This window comes from Phodopus roborovskii, unplaced genomic scaffold (assembly GCF_943737965.1).
Source record: "Phodopus roborovskii unplaced genomic scaffold, PHOROB, whole genome shotgun sequence".
Taxonomy (NCBI): Eukaryota; Metazoa; Chordata; class Mammalia; order Rodentia; family Cricetidae; genus Phodopus; species Phodopus roborovskii.
In genome coordinates this window covers 43620-65742 of record NW_026125494.1, presented here as the reverse complement: position 1 = coordinate 65742, position 22123 = coordinate 43620, and the positions used below count along the sequence as shown (strand labels likewise).

Here is a 22123-nt window from a genome sequence, read left to right as displayed (position 1 = left end):
CTCAATGAGGTCTTGTTAGTTCATGTTCCTAGCACCTTACCAACATCTGAGCTTCAGGCAAGGAAGCCATTTGATCCTGCATGAGGACAGGTTTGCTGCATGAGTTGGTCAGTGCTCTGAAATTGTGTAGACAGTCATAGATGATATAGGCTTGTTTTAATTCTTACAAATGCTCAAGGACAGGGATTAGAGCTGAGGCCAGTGAAAGATGACTCTGATGCACTGTGAAGGAAAATTAGACAAGTAAGACTACCAACTTCTGTGTTACAACTGATGAGCAGGGAAAGATGATGAAGTTGCAATCACAGAAGAGACAATACAAGCAGAAAATCAGAACACTGGCAACAGAAATGGAACATGAAGAAATAAATTCCTTAAATTCTATTGAGACTCTATGCCTGGGAACCACTCAAGAGCTGGTTCTTTGTGCACTTTCCTGAACCCAGCAGAGATGTTGCTAGACACCTTGCTCACTGGGGATGGTTTTGAAAACAACTAATTAGGAACTAGTATAAATGGTCCTGTGGCTGATCAGATGTAATCATGACTTGAGACAACATTAAGTACTTTAAGAATATCTTTTGTTTGTCTAAATTTGAAAGTTAACTTCAGAATAAGATTTCAACTGTCTTTGTTGGCAATGTTAAGAGAATATGAGACACTAGGTCACAGAAAGGTGAGAAGAATGTGGAAGGCAGCAAAAGACCATTTCCTTCTGAGGGTTTCCATATCAGCTTGCTGTGGACACGCAAAGACATAATTCAAAGGACACTGGGAGGAGAGCTTTCCTCAGCCTCCATTTTCTTTTCTTTCTTTCTTTCTTTCTTTTTTTTTTTTTGCCCCATTTCCATGATTTAGTCCAACATACAATTTTTACTTCAAACTGTACCATTCTGCAAACTTTTAACCTAGAACAAGACTTTTTAAAATTAATTTTTAGATGGTCTATTATACTTTGCTCTTAGTATCTTAGAAAAAGTGATGATTAAAAGATCAAAACCAAATGTAACAGATATGTCAATAAACACACGGGTATGAAAATAGATAATATATAAAATTAAATACTTCTGTGAATCAAAGGCAATAATAAAAAGGCAAATGAAAGAAGAGTTGTTTTCAAATCATATAATAAATTTACAAGATACTAATAGCTAGGATTTGTAAAGATATGATTCAAACTAAGAAAAAACAACCATGCTTTAAAATGGGGAAAAGACACAATAACTACTGTTGAAGACATCACACATTTTAGTTGCTAGAAATAGAGAAACCAAGCTGGAACTAACCTGAAACTTCCTCCTTTCTGAATATCTTTCATTGTACCAGCAGGTATGATGCAGCCTTATTGCAAATTAAAGTCACCAACAATCTTACCTGATGTGGGATGTCCTTCTGTTGGCTACAAATATGTGATGCTTTTATTGGTTAAAGAATAAAGCTGTTTTGGTCTATGACAGGGCAGAATATAGCTAGGTGGGAAATCCAAACAAAGATGGAGAAAGAAAGAAGGTAGAGCTGAGGAGACTCCATCCAGCCACCCAAGGGACAATATGTCTGCAGACCATTAAAAGCCACAACCCATGTGACAATATAAGGATTAATAAAAATGAGTTAATCTAAGTTGTAAGAGCTAGCTAGTAATATGCATGCGCCACTGGCCAAACAATTAAAATTAATATTAAGCCTCAAAATGATTATTTAATAAGCAGCTGTAGAGACCAGTGGGTAGGAGAGAAACTGGTCCAGTGGGACCAGGCAAGACAGTGAAAAACTTCCAACTACCCTAAACCACAGTGGACCTGTGTATTACAATAATAACATGCCAGACAAGATATGCCCATTGGTATAATAATGGTATGACTGTTATAGGTGTGACCAACTGTTTTCTGTCTAGATTGAAGGCTTGCTCCAACAGGGGGAATTCATGACTGGTTACTGTTCAGCTAGTCAAAAGCTCATGACTGGTCATAGGTCCCAGTAAGGAACCTACAACTATTTTTTGCTAATGTTTTGTTTCGTTGTCTTATAAATATTTATGTTTATACCCAAAGATCAGTGCTTTTCTAAATCTTGACCAGAGGTTAATACAAAAACTCAAAACTGGTCAAATTACTGAGATTAGCAACTAGGGAATGTGCAGCCATAAAAGGGACAATCAAATTTCCCCTCCAGTCTCAGGAGACATTGCAGAAAAGGGAGAACAAAGAATATAAAATCCAGATGACAGGAGGAACGCTGAGAAATATGCCCTTTTGGGTGTGACATGGCATATGATGAAGCCATAGCAGCTGTGGTTACCTGTACATGATCAAGTCAGTCAACATTTCAGTATGGATTGGAGGGGTTTAAGAGGTCCCATTGCTGGCTGAAGAGTTACTGGCAGTAGATGGCTACTTGGGAAAGCAAAGTAATTTTTCTTTGGGGCTGGTGGGTTATTCTTGCTTGATTCTGTGGGTAAATATTTAAAAAGGTCTTGAAGGTTGGATGGGTACATGTTGGGAGGGTTGCTAGATAAGTGGGAGGGAAATCTTGAAGTGGATATGATTAAGATATATTGTATATGTACATGAAATTATTAAAAGAATAAAAACACTCAAATTTTAAAATGACCAAAGGATTTTAAAGAGCCATTTCTCGGAAGAAATTATGGAATTGGCCAGCAAACACATTAAAAAGATCTTCAATATCACTAATCACTAGGAAAATAGAAATCAAAGCCATAATTATTCCATACTTATTAAAATAGCTATTACTTAGAATGAAAACACAAAATAAGTCCTGACAAGGATTAAGCATACAGAGAAATTAAAAGTCCTGGTGGACAGTAGCTATACCTCAAAGAAAAAAATATACATACCCTGTTCATTCATTATTCATAACAGCCAAGTAAAATAATCCTGTTTCTAACAGAAGAAAAACATGAATAAGCAAAGTGTGATATGTTCACACAACAGAATATTATTCAGCCCTACAAAAGAGGAAAACTTCAGTATAGACTAAAATATTACAACATGGATAAACATTGAGGCCAGACACAAAACAAATGTTGTGAGAATCCATGTACATACTAAGGTAATTAAATTAATAGGAAGAGAAGCAGATGGTAGTTTCTGGAAGAAGAGGAGGCTGTTTGATGGGTGTAGAACTTTAGTCTTACAAGACAAAGAAGTTGTATACACTTGGCAATATTCAACTATACAATTAAAATGTTTAACATAGTTAAGTTCTGTTAAGTGCTTCTTTTATTGGGAAAATAAAAGGTACCAGAAGATAAGAAGCAAAGGTCTTAAATAAATTAAGCAAAATGGCAATCATTTAGGATGCTATTTTCTGGAAGCCCACTAGACAAGTTAGACTTGAGATTAATGAGATTGAAGAATATGGACAAAATATGCAGTACTCATACTAGACATGGATCTATATAAAATAAAATATAATAAATTTTGTATTGTTTCTTTGGAAATGGAAGATCTCTTTAGGAGCATGAATTAAGTGCAGAAAATAATAAGTTTCTTTTTTGGGACAGGCTCTCCTATAGCCCAAGACACTTGGGCTATAGCCCAAGGAGTGACCTTGGGCACTATGTAGTAGATAATGTCCTTGAACTTCTGAGTGCTGTTAATATAGGCACCATCACACTAGTTTTATGTGAGCTGGTGATCAAACCCAAGGTTTCATGTACACTATGTAAGCATTCTACCAAAGCTCCATCCCAGCCCCCAAATGAATTTCACTATGACATTTTCATACACACATAGAATGTACTTTGATCTTACTCAGCAATGATACTGGGATACCTTTTGGTACAACATATGTCAATTTTTCTGTTTATTGCCGTACTTCTGCACTTTTCGAGGAAAATATTTACTACAAAAGTAGTAAGTATGAACAGGAAATTTATACTTTAGATATTGCCTATCAACAGTGACTCTATAGTCACTGGGTTGGATCCGGTTTCTTTACTTCTAAAACACATATCACTGCACTTCTCTGGGCAGCTTACCAGAAAAGCTGCCATTTTCAAGGTAACGTCAGCAGTGGAAGAAGATTCAAGTTACAGAGTGCTTTAATGAATAATATCAGCTACAGGCTCTGGCAGAAGGAACCCTTCTACCATCACCCAGATAAAGTCCCACACAACAGGTTATGGCCAATATCAGAGATAAGTTGAAGGAATCAGGTTAACCAAAGTAGCTTCAGATTCAAACAATTCAACTAAAACATACCATTACAAAAATTACATAGAAATTCTTAAATTATTTTTGAGATGAAGAGCAAGGCCACTAATTTCTGTGCTCTCCGGGGCCAAGTATGCATGAACACTACCACAGGAAGAACAGCAAACAGGAGTTTGGGAGTGGGGAGAAAGTGCTCTGGGAAGCACATGGAGTGTTTAGGGTTTGTCCTGAAACACCGAGTTAAGTTATGACTTAAGAATCTAAAATGTGCCTCCCTCCGAGGGAGAGGGAACTGGGATTGACATGTAAAATAATAAATTAAATTAAAAAAAATGCTTTGACTCCAAAATTTAAGTTCAAGGACAAGTTTCTGGGGAAAAGGATTTCTATTTTTGTTTCCACAGAAAATGAAAAGATGTGGATTCCTTCCAGACTAATGTGGTTTGGTCAAGCCAGACCACCTGAAACAGAGTACCAGATGATCCTACATTCAAAACAGCTGGACAAAGCAGCCTTACAGACTACATCCAGGATTTCTGCATCTTCTTCGAATCCCCCATGACAGCGTCCCTTACCAGCAGGAAGTAGTTTGGAAAGAACGATGCCCAAATTCCCAAATATTGTCTATAAATGTTTGTTTTCTTTTAAATGGTCTTGGTTATATAAAATAAATAAAAAAATTTTAACACATTGGAAAAAAAAAGATGAATCTAAAATGTGGTGAAAGATGGTTCACCTATAGTGCTGTCTAAGACTGAAACGGAAATACAACTAACGGATTTAAATTTTTTTTTTTTATTTTAGTATCCAACCTTAAATGCCAATATTACAAAAATCAATCAGCTGCCACAATGTATTGAGTTGTTTTTTCCTATGAATTGACTGGATGAGGAAGTTAATTGTATTTAAGAAAAGGCTTATTAAATTAAAACAAAAAATATAACTTCAAAAGGCTCAAACAAGAACAAAGTGGGGACCTAAGAAAAGAACAGGGGGTCATACTTCAGCAGAAGTATGATTCCCACTTTATATTCTACCCGGAAACCTTTCAAATGTTTTGTCTTAAAGATATACAACTTATCACTATCATGAATAAGAACAACAGCAATGATGAGGACTTATAGAAACAGTACTCAGTAAGTACTGGCAGGGAAAGACAGCCACAAAATTATCTCAAGAAGGTTGTGGGACACTGGACAAATTCTAATCCAACTAGGTTTTTGAGAGAGAGAAAAAGTTGTCATATTCCCAGAAATGCTAAATCAGCAACAGAGATGACGTATAGAGCCTTGGTTCACTGTACTTCCTGTGTGTGTGTGTGTGTGTGTGTGTGTGTGTATACTCCCTGTGTGCAATACTTGCTCACAACTCTAAGCACATAACACATATAATCATGAACATTAATAATAGACCATACATGACAGTGAGTCTCTGTCAGCAAGCTCTTGTGTTGTTGTGACATGAGAGAAACAAGTTAAAGGTGGAAGGATCTGTTTGTCTGTGGTTTCAAAGGTGTTATTGCTTCATGGCTGGGAGGGCATGATAGGACAGAGAAGTTCACAATATGGTGTTCAGGAAAAACTACAGGAAAGAGAGAGGGCAAGTATAATACTCAGGGAAAAGTCCCAGTGACCTGGGTACCTTCCATGAAGCCCTCCTCCCAATAGTGTTACTGTATGATGAATAAAGGAATTCTCATGTATTAGATCAAGGCCTCATGATCCAGCGGTCTCTGGAAATGCCCTCATAGACACACCCTGAAGTGTGCCTAACAAATATCTTAGGTATCCTTGATCCAATCAGGTTGATGTTGAAGATGAACCACCCCATGTTTCATGACTATCACATGCTGAAAAATTCCTCTCACCTAGAAAAGCCACAGTATAAAGTCTGCAGTGAGCTGGTGGAAGAAACCTGCTCAAGTCCTGTACAGACAGTACACAAAGTCATACAATGTCTAGGACTTGTCAGTGACAGCCAATCCTGATGTTACTGGGCCAAGCATCTACCACATTACACTTATGGCTATTTCAGAATGGATTCCTTCTACTTACTTAAAAAAAAAAAAAAAGAAAGAAAGAAAGAAAGTAAGAAAAAGAAAACTTTCAGTTCTTTATGGAAGAATTCCAGAAGGTATTGTTACCATAAGAGGGACAGCTGTGTATAAGTTATTGTCCTTGAAGACCTTCTAATGGGACATAGTATACAAGCAGAGGACAGTACTATGGAAGATCTTTATCCTATGTAGGTCTAAGCTAATGTATTTGTTTGCCTTTGTTTTTAACAAAAAGTTAAGTAAAAAGATATTAAAAATTAAAAGGAAAGGCTTAAAGAATAACCTATTAAAATACTTTTGTTTAGCTATATTATTAATATCCTTGTGCTTTACAGAATTATTATGAGTGATTACATTTATAAAACATCATGAGATGGCTCAGCAAGTAAAGATGCCTGCAGCTAAACCTCATAACCCAAGTTCAATGCATGGGATCCACACTGCAGAAGAGGAACCAACTCCTGCTAGTTGTCCTTTGACTTTTATATGTAACATGTAAAAAAATTTAAATTTAACAAAGTAAAAAATTAGCAGTATTAATAAATTAATTAGAATAAAGGAATAAGTTAAATAAGAAATAAAATATTAAAAGTAAATTGGATTTTTTTTTTTTTTTTTAAGAGTAGAGCCAACCGAGACATTCACGCCAGGTTTTCTTATGCTCCACTTACTTGATGACTAGGAACACCTTCAGGTAGGTTCTGTAAGTTCTATTTAGATGGCTGCCCTTTATAAAAGTGCTAGCTTTACTTTTCCTGTACTTTTTCCAAATGCAATATGCACACAGCATGGTGTTAAATGTCTACAGTTAGGTGACATGCTGCATGGGTTTGTAGATTAGGGGCAACAGACTATGCCATATAAGACATGTGTGCAGTGGGCTATATACTCTCCAGGGTTGTGCCAGAATACTCCACATACACTCAACAACCATTTGCTTTTGCTAAAAGCAGCCAGTAATTATTTTAAGAGAGAGGATGACTGCTGGCTAGAATCTACTTTAAGATACTTTTCTGCTCAAGAGAAATACTGTTTTTGATTTTCAAGTAAGATAAACTGAGAATACATAAAACTTCTTTATGCCTTCCTCATTCTAATTTCACAGTGACATTATACTCAATAAATACTTTCTAGAAAATCAACTATAAAAAAAATCTATCAGCCATTAAATAAAGTTAGTAGATTGTAGTTCTATTGAAATGGCATTACATGTAAGTTTGTCAACTTTTTGTGTTTCTACATTTTCCAAACTGAAAATAATTTCAATTTACTAACAGATCAATTAAAATGTCAGTAAAAATTCAAAAGAAAAATAATCTAAAGAGACAAGTATTCTGACTTACCTAGAGGAGCTGAAGTCCTGAGATACTATGTTGCCCTTGTACAACTTGCTCTTCTTCCAATACAGATCATCCTGATATTGATGTAAATTAATGTGTGTCTTCCTCAACAGATTCAAGACTCAAATCAGTCTTGGTTCCATTACTCCAAGGGCCTTGGAGAGTCATCTTTCAAATACATTTACCAAATCAACTTTAAAGAATATAAACCTAAAGAAAAGGATATCAAAGATTTTACAGATATTCTAGGACAAAATTTTCCATTTATAAAGGTTACATAATCAATCAAATACACAAAAATCGACATAGTTAACCATAGCATGAGACAGGAACAAAGATATTTGCTCAAGTGACTGGTGTGACAAAACTGAATCATTGTCTTCTAAGCATAGTGCTCTGAGCCTCCAGCTCTGGCCTCCTAAAACTAAACTGAGTCACAAAGGCAAAGCCTTTAACAGGACAATTAGTAACTTTGGAAATGGATTCTACTATTACTATAGTCTAAAGGCATGCTGTTACTGAAAACAATTACCTAAACAAAACAAAAACAAAAACAAGAAAAAAAAACAAGTTAAACTTCCTTACACACAGATACAGACACTTATAAATTCATATATTCATATATCAGATTTTGCTCTTGATAATTAATGAGAAGAAGCCAAATCTTATCACTAATGAAAATGTAAGGTTTTGGGCTCTGTCAATATTTGCACAACTGAATTAAGCTATTCATGAACTTGCAATCTAACTTTAAGGCAATCTTAAGCAAGACAGAAAGTAATACTTTTTCTAAATCATATCAAAACAGAAATTTCTTGGGGCTAGAGAGATGGTTCAGCATTTAAGAGCATTGTCTGCTCTTGCAGAGGACCCAAGTCTGATTTCTAGCAATTTGGCAGCTCACAACTATAACTCTAGCTCTAGGAGATTCAATGTCTCTGGCCTTCCAGGGTACAAACATTCATGTGTATATTACCACACACAGAGATGTTTTTCAGAGATGAAAAAACTTAATATGGACACAAAACTGGCTAGTGAAAACCATATGCTTCTGTATGTACATGGTCATCTTTTGTCATAAATAAAACCATGAGTTTATTTATTACTTAACACAATCAATGACCATGCAAAGCAAGTGTTGAGAACTTTGGTAAAGGCTCAGAAAGATTTTCAGTTTTGTGGTTCTGAGGTGTTCATTGTCCCTAATTATTCCAGCTACTAAAAGAACAAAAAGGGTATCTACAAAATAACCCCAACCTTACCCCAAATACTGAAACCAAACTGACTAATTTTCGTTTGTCACAGGCATAATCTTTTAGATTTTTCTGTGCCCAATAATTTAGAAATATATAAATCCATTAGTCAGGCATGATGGCATAGGCCTTTCATCCCAGCACTTGGGAGGCAAAGACAGAGAGAGTCTGAGTCCCAGGCCAGCTTGGCCTATACAAAGAGTTCTAGGTCAGCTAGGAAGATGGAGGAAGAAGAGGGAGGAGGGTGAGGAGGAGAAGAAGCAAAACAACAACAACAACAACAACAAAACCCAAACCCCCACATTCCTAAATTACAGGCCTCACAAAACCAGGCTTAAGGTGACCTGTGAATTTCTGTTATCCTAAGTCAACGGTTTATACTACTTAGTATAGCAGTACTCAGCTTGTGGGTAATAACCCCTTTGGGATCACATATCAGATATTCTGCATCATATCAAATGTTTACATTAAGATTCATAACAGTAGCAAAATTACAGTTCTAACAATGAAATAATTTTATGGCTGGGAGTTACCACAGTGTGAGGAACTGTATTAAAGGGTCACAGTATTAGGAAGGTTGAAAACTACTGACTTAGTAGCTAAATACCCTTATCTTTAAGGCCATTCTAACCACATCCCCATAAATGAGGAAGTTCACCACTAACATTAGGATGGAACTAAACTCTCATGTACAGGTAGGAGTAAACTAACTATACTACTAACTTACCAACTGCAGCAAAAACCAAACAAACAAATAAATAACATGAATATCTGAGATTAAATGTACCAGGCAGTATTCTCAGCATGTTGTTTAATTTGCAACATGGTCATGGGATGAGTATTTCTATGATCCCTATTTTGTATATGAAGAAACTTTGGCACAAATGGCTAATGTCAATTATCTAAGCTTACACAGTGAGTAAATATGTCTTGAGGCTCATGGATGGTCACCATGTTTTGCCCTTTAACTTCATCATTTGTTCTTTTCTTGTAAAATTTCCATTTCATGTGACAATTCTCAGCAATTAAAATGCACCATAAATTAAGTGCATGTAGAAGACTATGTGATACACTTGACAGCTAATAATAAATAATAAATAGCTAAGCCCTACTGAGCTTAGGACAGTAACAAAAACCGAAGGGCTCAGATGGAGGGAACTTTAGTATTCTCATAGAAAGACTGAGCACCAAATCCCTATTCCTCCCTGTGTGCTATTCACTGGAATAAATAAATGTTGATGGCACTGTCCAAGGAAAAGGGTGGCAAAAGGCAAGTCACTATGCAATCTCGAAATGACTTCCGCAATTTATTGCTTAAATTTGCTTCCAGCTTTGCTGTATAGAGGGCATTACCCACCTATAGTGTTTGTCGCTTACTGGTGTGCTAGCAGCAATGTTCAACAGTCACAGTACAATGAAACTAACCTGCACACTCATTTGCTCACTGTTCTTGTTTCTACCATTTTGTTGTTCCTGAGGGCTGTGTTCCAAATCCAGCAACACAGAGAATATTGTACTCTTTAGTGGGCATTTGAAAAAAATAGGGGTTATTAAAATTATTTAACTAAATACTTAACATTTATTTAAGAATAGTGCTAAATTGCTAAAGTGCCTTTTAGAAGTTATAAAGAAAGACCACAACTTCAAATAACTTCAGAATAAAAACACCAAAGAACTTGACATTTGAGGACTTTGGCTGGCCAAGGAAATAAGAAATGCCTAAAAGTGAACTTATTCCAAAGAGCTGTCACTGGAATGCAGCTATGTGCCAGACAATTACTTCAGAGTCTGCTTTCATTACTTACAGAAACATGAGGAAATTTACATGACAGATGATCTCCATAGCATTGGGCCAAGAACATAAGACACAGGGGTTCTTACCAGGACAAGGCTCAGAGCAAAATTAATATGGCCAATGTTATAAAATGTACTTTGCAAATTTTCTTAAATTTATACTTTTCCAAAAGCACTTGCTATCAGTAAAGTGCACAATTCTGTAACGTGTGACTAGTATAGTAAGAAAATGATATTTCTCAGCAGAAAGCCAGCATCCATGTTTCCTGGGGTGGCTCACAACAATGTGTATTTTCAACGGAAATTATCTGGCTTAAAATTGTACTTCAACATTTTCATTTTCAAGAGGCACATCTCAGAACTGTGGCTTACACTCTTCCTCTCATCGTCTCTGTCTTGAAGCACATCAAACTGTCTTGGTACTATCTCCTAAAAGCCCTTTGATGTCTGTTTTTCTTCTTCTCTGCTGCTGACCTCCTGGCACATGTTGTATCATCCCCTGCCTAGAAAACTAGGTACTCTTAGCAGGCTTTGTGGGGTTTCATGGTCTACTCTTGACTTGCTTTTCCCTATACTTCCTGCTTCAGCTCTGCACCCCAGTTATACCAGCCTTCCCTGAATTTCCTGGGTATGATAGCTTCCTCTCAACGGAATCTTTATATATGTTAAATTTGCTCACTGTAATGACAAAATGCCCAGGACAATCAACTTAATGAAGGATTTACTTTATTCATAGTCTCTAAGTTTTCACTGTGGGGCCTGTGGTGGGGGAGTATATTTCATGGCAGGAAGCTGCTCTTCTCATAGTGGCAAGGAAGCAAAAAGAGAGAAGGAGTTGGGGTCTCAGTATTTCCTTCAAGAATATGTTCTCATGGTGACCTAACTCATTTCCCTAGGCTCCACCTCCAAAAGGTTCTCTTACGTCTCAATGGTGCTGTAGACTGGCAAACAAACCTCAACACATGAACCTTTAGGAAACACTTAACATTCAAAGCATAGAAAGGTCTCAAGGCAAAACCATCTCCTCAGAGCTGTCCAAACCCCAGATTAGTTCAGATACCCTTTTAATACATTCAGCGAACCCTGCATCTTTCTATCATATTATTGTGATTTTATTTAAATAATGCCTAGTACCACTAACAAATAATGAAGTCCTGTGGTCCTCCAGTGAGCAGCCAAGGATAAGCAAACAGCTAGCTGGCTTTACAAGCCACAGCTGGTTAAAGACCTAGTGGAAGGATGCAACACTGTAAAATCTCCCTAGACAGAGTAAGAATCTTGTTCCACAGGGGCTGCATGGCGGGTAAGACAACATCTTGTAAAGGGAGCAGAAAGGGACTTTATCTTAAGGACTAAAACTCCACTTTGATTTGAGAACTGCAGGCTTAAACACAATCTTTTTATGTTGGCAAGGAATACACCTCCAGAAATATATCATCCTTTCATCATTAACAAAAAATTAATCTCCTTTTTAGTATTTTATATAATTCTGCTATTTCTAAGTCAATTCTCTTTATTGTTAGCCAACTTCAAATTAATAGGATTGAAATTTAAGTTATTATAATAATGGCGTTTTCTTTCAAAAAATCAAAAGTAAAAGCTGATATATTCTAGAATAGAAAATATCTAAGAGAGTCACTGCAAAAACTGATTTTAGGATATTCAAGTATAATGTAATTTAATAGAAATTTTCATAATAAAAAAATATGAGCTGGCAGTTAGCAAAGTACTTACCAAACAATCAGAAGAACCTGAGTTCAATTACAGAGACACATATTTCAAGAATATCAAGTGTTTCTCTGGCTCTTGACAGGAACATAAAGGCAGGGTTAACTTAACCTTTTGCTGTCTAAACAGTTGGCATTTCCTGTTCTGGGTGCTACTGCCAAATGTCCTGGTACTTAGAGCTGGGATACACAACTTTACCATGGACCTAGCAATGCAGCAGCCTGTACTCTGCAATTGGCCATAGATGAAACACTGAGTCACCAGGCTTCTAGAATTGTTTCAGCACTCTCTCATGGTCATTTGACTGGAGCGGTGTAGAGGCAGTCTCTGGACACTTTCCTGTATAGTTCTCTGGGAAGGCTATATATTTCGGTTATTGTTTTGTACTTTCCGTTGCATTTTGTAGCTTGTATTTATCTTCATATATATATTTCATATGTTTTTGTTTTGATTTCCTAAGCAAAGAAACCCATTTGAGTATATAGACTTGAACGCTAGACTATAGTCAATGTTCAGTTCCTTGTAAGGTCTTGCTGCTGTTGGGTGTGCTCACTACATCCATTGTGACTATATTCAACCCATTTCACATGTAAATAAATGAGGAACATCTGGCCTTTGAGTTTCTTCCACAGAGTTATTGGTGGGTCTTTGGTATCATGAAGTTTGGGAAGTAAATTATCACTGGGACAGGCTACAAAATATTGTAGAATCCATTCCATTGTGAAAAGGCAAGTGGGTATGTAATTTCAAGGCCAGTCTGGCTTATAAAGCAATTTCTGTGGCAGTTAGGACAGGGGAGGGAGGGAAGGAGAGAAAGAGGAAGGGAGAGAGGGGAAAAGGAGGGAGAGGGGGGAAGATAAAGGAAGATGGAAAATAAAATAGAAAAAAAAATTCCATTTAAGGTGACAAGATGGCTTAGTAGGTAAAGATACTTGATGCCAAGCCTAATAACCAGAATTTAGCCCTTGGGAGCCACATTGCAGAAGGGGAAAAGTCAATGCTGGAAAGTTTTCTCTGATCTCCACATATGTACTATAGAACACATATGCTTGTTCTTGCATGTGTTTGTTCATGTTTGTGCTTGCATGTGCTCATATGCACCTATCTTAATCAATCAACCAATATGATACTAATTTAGAAAACAAAACAAGATGGATGGTTCCTAAAGAATGATGGGTGAGGCTAACTCCTAACCTCCTCTGGCACAGGCACACAGAGACCTACAGCACATGCATGTGCACAAACATAATTAGCCAGCTGTACTGGGTCCCCAGCTTGTAATTCCAGGACTAGGGAAGCAGGAGCTGGAAGATCTGCTGCAGGCTCCAGGCCAGTCTTAGACGCACATCAAGAAAGCAATACACATACACACAGGCACACTCAGAATATTTCAATTATGACAGGTACTCTCTATTACCTTAAATAAAAATTCTAATTGGCTAAGGCAAAGTAATTCTCTTGGAAGGTTATAAAGAAGAAGCCCATTACTAAATTATTTTTATTAAAAAATTCTTGACCAAATAAATTGTGTCAGAAGTGTTTCCAACTTTCCCTAGCATTTATCTAACGAGTAGGCACACATACAGAAGCATGTTTAGCAATGTAAAAATCTGGTCCTGTAAAAGTTGTTTGAAGAGTCCTGCTGGTGGAAAAAAAAAAGTTCTATAAAACAAATATGTGGTGATATCTTGTTTGTACAAATAAAGCCTGTCTGGAAATCAGAGGCTGGAGCTTGCCACCAGCTAATCATAGAGGCCAGGCAAGGGTTGCACACACCTTTAATCCCAGCACTAGGGAGCTGGAGACAGGAAGATGGCTGGGCAGAGAAAGGAATCTAGGTGGGAGGATACAGGAACTCAAGCACTTTGTGGCTGGGAAGTTGAGTAGATACGGTGGCTGTGGTTTTGCTCCTTCATCTCTCTAATCTCAGCATTTTCCCTTTTATCTAACTCTAGGCTTTTATTATTAAGCCCTATTAGGACCTGTGCTACACAGTATAAATGCAGAGACACAAAATGTCAGAAAATTAAAAGAAATATTTATGTGTATGTGCATGTATACGTATCTAAGTATATGTATATGCACCACATGCATACAGGTGCTCTGGAGTGACAGGCCACTGTGAGCTATCCAACATAGATTAGGAACGCAATAGGAGCCTTTAACAAGAGCAGCAAATGCTCTTGTACACTGAGCCATCTCTTCAGGCCCCAGAAAACTCTTTTTACCAAAAATAAGGTAAAATTAAAATAAAGCATTGCAAGTATCTGTTTTAGAATATGATAACAACACCAAAGAGATGGCTCAGTGGGTAAAGGCATTTGCAGTCCAAGCTTGATGACCTGGGTTTAATCCCCAGAACTCAAAGGAAGAAAAAAAACCACTGATGAAAGTTGTCTTTTGACCACATGCATGCCATGGTGTTTTAGGCTTTTCTATTGCTGTGATAACACTGGACATGTCAGAGGAGATGGCAGCAGATGGCAGCAGCTGACGTTGAGGAACTAGCCCACCAGGAAGTAAAGTTCTGATGGGTGGATCTAGGACACACGGCCCTGAGGACTCAGGTCTCAGGGTGTCTCTCGCTACCACTGTGCTTTTACATCTGCCACTACTGGTTTTTCTCTGTGTCTGGCATGGTGTGAATGGGTGCAGGGAGATCCCCACTGATTGTAATGCAGTGTGAGTCTCTCATGGAAATATCCCCTTCTACTGGGCATTTTACCTGTGGATTATTATGAAGATGATTTCCTCCTAAGCTGTACTGTTCAACTGAGGCAATGATTTTATACAATAATAGTATCAGTTTAAACAGGATTATGATGATTGAGGGTCTTTAATAAATAGTAAGGGATTAAGATAGAGGTTAGCTGAATTGGAAAAATTACTAAGGTAAAAGCAAGATATGGTGTTGACCCTGGCCCTGATAAAGCAGGTGCTGCAGAGGATAGAAAATAAGAACAGGGAAGTGTCATGTAGTCAGGGCTTGTGAGTTTCTCTTGAGGAGAAACAGAGACACTAGCTGGCTGGGGTTTGTCCTAAGAGCACCTCTCCCTTTATTCAAGTTGGGATCAGGCCTTGCCTTAATCTTCTTCTCTCCTTTGGCACAAACCTTAGCTTCAAGCATAAATTTCCTGGTGCTCCTTCTTTTCTCTTCAAACTGTACATTTTATATTTTGTTTTCCCCCACTTGTTCTTTTTCATTGTAGACATGCTTAACAGTGATATTAATAACCATGCAACAAAAGCAATATTAAACCATCTTGAAATTTCCTCCAAAAAAAAAAAAATTTAGTTCATTACTTTTGAATTTAGCTTCAGGCAAGTTCTTAGGAAGATGGCAAAAAGCAGCCACATTCTTTCCCAGCCTCTCTCAAGAATAATCCCTAGCCCAGTTGTTAAAATTGTTCTCCTGTGAAACTCTTGAACTGGGCCTCTACAGTCCAAGTTGTTCTCAGCACTACCTTCCAAGCTCTTACTAGGCTGTACATTACAGTGTTCAATCATTTTTCAAGTCCCAAGTTCCAAAGCTTTCTATATTCTTAAACAAACAACAATAAGAAACCCCAAAAAACTCATGGGTTAATCTGTCACAGCAATACCACATTCCTGGTACTAACCTCTCTTAGTTACTTTTCTATTGTTTTGATAAGACACCATGACCATGACAATATATTGAAGAAAGGATTTGTTTAGGACTTCTAATTCCTAAGACATAAGAGTCCATTACCATAATGGAGGAAAACATGGCAGCAGGCTCACAAGCTGGAGCAGAAGTTAAGTGTTTACATCTCAAAACAAAAGCAGGGGAGAGAGGGGGGAGGGGACGGGAGGGAAAGAGGGAGAGACAAAGAAGCTCAAAATGGTATGGATCTTTTGAAATTTCAAAGCCAGTCTCTAGTAACACACCTATTCCAACAAGACTACACCCCAGGGTCCTTGTCAAACAGTTCCACCAATTTAGGACCAATCACTCAAACATATGAGCCTATGGAAACCATTTTCCTTTAAACCACCATACATAGCACTGGTATGCTCACCTCACACATTCAGTTTTAAAAGATGTGTTTCCAGTTTTCTACAGTACACACTTTAGTCCAATATCCTCCAATGGAATATCTACACCTGTAAGGGCTCCATTGAGCTTATCCTAAGGAAAATGGGTACCACCATAAGATACATGTCTGGCCTGAATCTCTCCCTGTATCCAAAACACCTCTGTTCCCTAAACTTGCAGGTGGTTACCTACTCAGAAAAGGAAGTCTATGATGCATGGTGAAGACCACTGCTCTGCCTCTTCTGAAAATGACAGAGCCAGGCTTCTAAATGACTAGACCCTCTCCTCCTCACTCCTCAAATCTGTAGTACACATCCTCTATCTGAACCATTTCTCCCCCTTTCCCACAGAAATACTAATTGCTCAAAGGAAATTTGCTGCCTTCCCATTATTATTTGCAATCTATAGAAGGCCCTCTCCTGCTTGATCTGTCCTGACACTACAGGGGGCTGTACCTCCTCCTGAGACCAGACCCTGAGTTAAGGCTAGATTTCCACATGCTCCTGCTTTCTCTATGATACAGAAACAGCATTCCTCTTGCACTGGTTTTACACAAACCCAAGTCTCTACTGTAGCAATGGCAGTAAATATCATGTGGCCTTACAATTTCCTGCAGCTGTAGCCCACAGGTCTGCTTAAATATTCCCTATTTCAAATAAACTTCTGTGTAACATTGCTTACATGTTCCTATTAATTTCCTTGTCTCCTGTTCTATCTCTTGACATCTGCCCTCATTCTCCAACACCATTCACAGGGCCTGCTTGATCTTCATCTTACCTGACCTTTTAGGACCAAATGACTACTGCTCTCAACCTTTCCAGTACTGCTTGCTTCTCCCTGCATATGAGGGAGAATGCCAAGGAGTCTCTAAGCAAACATCAGAAGCACCTTCTCTCTGGGGAATCTTACCCAGTTATGGTTTTATTTACCACACTGACAGCTTAAAAGTCAGAAGCTTGGTTTTCTTAATCTGCAGTTTAGATGCCTCTTTTCTGAGCTCCCCAATTCTAAGCCTGTCGGCTCCTGTCTGTCTGCATACCCAGAATGGCCCTTGAGGACAGGATCCTTGCATTCAAAACCTATCTCCCCCATTTATTATCTGACATCATGGAACTTTCTTAACACTGTGGTCTCTCTCATTCTCTAAACAACATAGCAACACTGGCCCCATCTAGTTCTTGCTACTTACCTTGTTCTCCTTCTTGTCACTGCATAGTCCCTCACCCTTCCTCTGTTCAAATTGCTCACTTCCTAGTCAACTCTTAAACAGCTTCAGAGTCTTGCTTAACTCACCCTCCCTAGGGAAGCAGAGAAAGGGAAAGGGCATAGAAGGAAGAAGGGGAGAAGTATTTCAGTGAGACAGAATTTAAAGAAATCATTTAGATGAGAAAGCAAACAGACATACAGGTAGGAGACTCACATGGGGAACACTGGTCTTATGATAGCTAGCTGAGATCACAGGCTGCAGACAAGGCAGTCAGAAGAAAGAGCTGCCCAGTGCTCCCATCCCTGCCCAGTGCTCCCATCCCTGCAAGTTTTATCTGGATGAATAAGGGAGTAGGAAGATGTTCTTCTTTCCCACTGGAAACCTTCTCAGTTCACCAACACTGACTCATCTATTCTTAGTATGTTCAGACAAATATAATCTAAATGACTAACATGTCAAAACTAATCTATACTCTCAATTAACAAGTCAGATTCAACAATGTAATGCTTTTGGTACTTTTTGAAGTGACACTACATTCTTTTCTCATATATGTAAACAAAAAATAAAAATATAATGTGACAATTACTTGATAATGAAATGGATAAACTGTTGATACATGTAACAACTTGAATATCAAATTATACTAAATGAAAACATACTAAAAGGTTACTCACTTAATAGTCTACTTAGGCAATACTGAAATGTAAATACTATGAAGATAGAGACCAGTGATTGACAGGGTTTCTGGATGGAGGCAGCTAGGTGAACAGGGCTATAAAAAGGCAATGAAGAATCTCTGTGACAGAAACCATCATTTTTGAACATATTAACAAAACGCTATACCTGAAATAAGAATTACACACACACACACACACACACACACACACACACACACACACGAGTCCAAGAAAAATTAGAGACATCTGAAAAAGATGCAGGTTGTACTAATATTAATACTCTAGAGCATTGGTTCTCAACCTTCCTAAAGCTATGACCCTTTAATACAATTCCTCATGTTGTGGTGATCCCACACCTTAAAATTATTTTGTTGTTATTTTATAACTATAATTTTGCATTATAAATTGTACTGAAATATCTGATATGCAGGATATCTGATACACAATACCTGTGAAAAGCTTGTTTGGCCCCCAGAAAGGGGACTGCTGCCTCCCCCCCCTCCACCCCCCGCCCACAGAGAACCACTGCTCTAGAGAGTACCACCGAGAAGGGCGTTTAATGTCATGTATATTACCTATTAAAAGTTCACAGGCATGTATAACTGCCTCAAAACTAAATATATGAATGAAAAACAGCTTTAGTGGTGAGACAGAGGACTAGTTTAGCATGTGTGAGGCCTTGGTTCCATAGCTGGCATTTCAAATAAAAAATGATAAGCAAATAGATAAATCCTTCAAATTTTGAAGTGTAAAGCATTTCACCACTACTCTAGTGGTTTACATGACAAATTGACATGGTTGAGGATAACTTGGGAAGAGAGTCTCTATGAGGTTATCTAGGTCAGATTGGCCTATAGTTATGCCTGTGAGGATTATCTTGATTATTCAGGTGGGGTGGTGGGAAGGCACACTTAGAACATGAATGGTACCATTTCATGGGCCAGGCCCTAGACTAGACGAAGAAGAGAATGAGCTCATCAGTTGTAGGCATGCACCCATTCATTCTCTCTCTGCTCATGACTGCACATGTGACAGCTGCTTCATGGTGCCATCGCTTCCTAACAATATGGACTTTGATTTGGAATTTTGAGTTAGAATGACCCCTCTCCTTTAAGTTGCTTTTATCACAGCAACAGAAACAAAAGAAATAGAAGCACATTCTCCAAAGGATTATTCTCCTCAACCCTTGCTACAGACTTCAATCTTTTCACAGGCAGTCTCCAGTTCCTCCACATCCCACCTTTACTGGTGTTGCCTCATGAAGAAAGGACACACGGCATAGACAGACATCTTGAGGTTGTACTGAACACAATAAAGAAGCATTAGCAGTTTAGAGAGGAGGTCTTGAAATGAGCTCGGAGGTCTGAGGTCATAATGACTCAGACAACTATGTATGACCTAAGAAAAACTGCCTTCCTTGGCACTTTGAAGTGTTTAAAAAAAATCATGTCGAATTAAATTACAAAGTTTGCACACTTATTTATGCAGCTGGTCTTTTTATAAAATTGTGGTGCTTTAAGTCTACAATTCTAATGGGCTCACTGGTGACATTCCAATCCTTTGAAAAATAAATGAAATATCATAAATCATTGGACAGTTCTTATGCTTAGATTTTTATCATCACTCTAACTCTAAAAATAAAAAGCAATATGTAGGGATAGGATCTTGTTTTGTGCCCTATAAACCTCAAGACAGAAAATAAATCATACTATTACATGTCATTTAAAACCCCAACCTTAATACTTGGGATTAAATTGGCATGATGCCTGTGGTCACTCCCATGAGAATCCATACAAGTAGAACAGCTTTTCTTCAAATATTGCATAAGTCTTGTACTTCCTGTGATAAATGGAGTAATAAGGCTTGGTGACTACACTTGTGGATACTCAAATACTTCAACATGGGTATCCTGCCAGATATCTCTAAGGTTGGACTCCATTTCTCAGCACCCAGAGGAATGCTGGATTACTTATAAAAAGTAAAATAATGAATTAAAAAATGTTTTGCAGCTGGGTATAGTGGCTTTTGCCTTTAATCCCAGCACTCAAGAGATAGAGGCAAGTGGAGCTCTGTGAGTTCCAGGCCAGCCTGGTCTACAAAACAAGTTCCAGGACAGTCAGGTCTGTTACACAGAGAAAACCTGTCTTGAAACAAAGAAAAAGGAGGAGGAGGAGGAATAGCAGAAGGAGGAGGGGAGGAAGAGGGAGGGAGGAGGAGGGAGAGGAGGAGAAAGAGGGAGGCAGGAGGATGGGGGAGGAAGAGGGGAAGGAGGGGGGAGGGAGGAGAAGAAGTTTTGTATGTATGTTTGTCTGCATTATATATGTGTTCTCAAGATTGCAGTATTTTTTTTTAAGTTTTCTATTAGTTTCTTGATTATGGTCATGTTATTTATAAAGAAGAGCTGTTAAAATTAATGTTCTATAACAAAGAATAATTAGTTTATTGTAGTATTTTTAAACTTTAATTCATCTATTTTCATTCCCAATGGCAGTTTCCCCTACCTCCTCTCCTCCCCCTCACTTTGCCCCATCCACTCCTCTTCTGTTTCTGTTCAGAAAGGGGGAGACTTCCCATTGGTAACAAAAAAGCATAGCATATCAAGCTGTGTTAAGAGGAAGCACCTCCTCTTGTATTAAGGCTGGGAAAGGCAATGCAGTATGAGGAATATGTTCCCAAGTACCAGCCAAAACATTAGGGACAGCCCCTGCTACAACTGCTAGGAGCCCCACAAGTAGAACAAGCTACACAACTGTCACATATATGTAGAGGGCCTAGATTGGTCCCACGTAGGTTCCCTGGTTGTTGGTTCAGACTCGGTGAGTTCCTATGAGCCAGTTTAGTTGTTTTTGTGGGTTTTCTTGTGATGTCCTTGACTCCTCTGGCTCCTACAATCCTTCCTTCCCTCTCCTCAGCAGGATTCCATGAGCTTGGCCTAATATTTGGCTGTGGGTCTCTTCATGTGTTTCCATCAGTTACTGGATTGATGCTCTCTGATGACAATTAGGGTAGTCACCAGTTTGATCACAGGAGATGGTCAGTTCAAGCTACCTATCCATTATTGCTAGGAGTTTTAGCTGGGGAGTTTTATGAGAGTTTCCCTTGCACCAGGTTTCTACCTTACTCTGAAATGCCACCCCCACTTTCCAGTCATCTCTTTCAGTACTCTCCTGCACATCCACCTCCCAACCCAATACCTCAAGTTCCCATCCTCACCTGCTCCCAGTCCACACAGGAGGTCTATATTTTCCCTTCCCAGGGAGATCTATATGTCCTCCCTTGGGCCCTCCTTGATACTTAGCCTCTGGACCTATTGATTATAGCATGGTTCTCCTTTACTTTACAGCTAATATCCCTTATGAGTGAGAACATACCATGTTTGTCTTTCTGGGCCTGAATTACCTCACTCAGAATGATTTTTTTTTACTGGATAGAACACCAGTAGCATAGACAATAAGATTGACAATTAATAAATGGGACTTTAAGAAACTGAAAAGCTTCTGTAAGGCACAGGACACTGTCAACAAGACAAAATGGCAGTCTACAGAATGGGAAAGGATCTCCAATCAACATCCATCCAACAGAGGGCTGATCTCCATAATACATAAAGAACTCAAGAAACTAGACATCAGAAAAACAAAACAAAACAACAACAAAACAACAAAAAACCCACAAAGTATTTCAATTAAAAATGGGGTACAGACCTAAACAGAGTCTTCTCAACAGAAGAATCTCAAATGGCAGAGAAACAAAGAAATGTTCAACAACCTTAGCCATCAAGGAAATGCAAATAAAGATGACTCTGAGATTCCATCTTATACCTGTCAGAATGCCTA

At 38.2% G+C, this 22123-nt stretch overlaps 1 long non-coding RNA gene across 1 annotated transcript in view; it reads right to left on the bottom strand.

Annotated features, from left to right (window-relative positions):
* The window catches only part of LOC127215880 (uncharacterized), a 56073-nt gene that overhangs the window by 18490 nt on the left and 15460 nt on the right, over nucleotides 1–22123 (bottom strand). Inside the window, exon 4 of the long non-coding RNA XR_007833989.1 lies at nucleotides 7578–7784. This is a non-coding gene — a long non-coding RNA (uncharacterized LOC127215880). The remainder of the gene's footprint in view (nucleotides 1–7577; nucleotides 7785–22123) is intronic.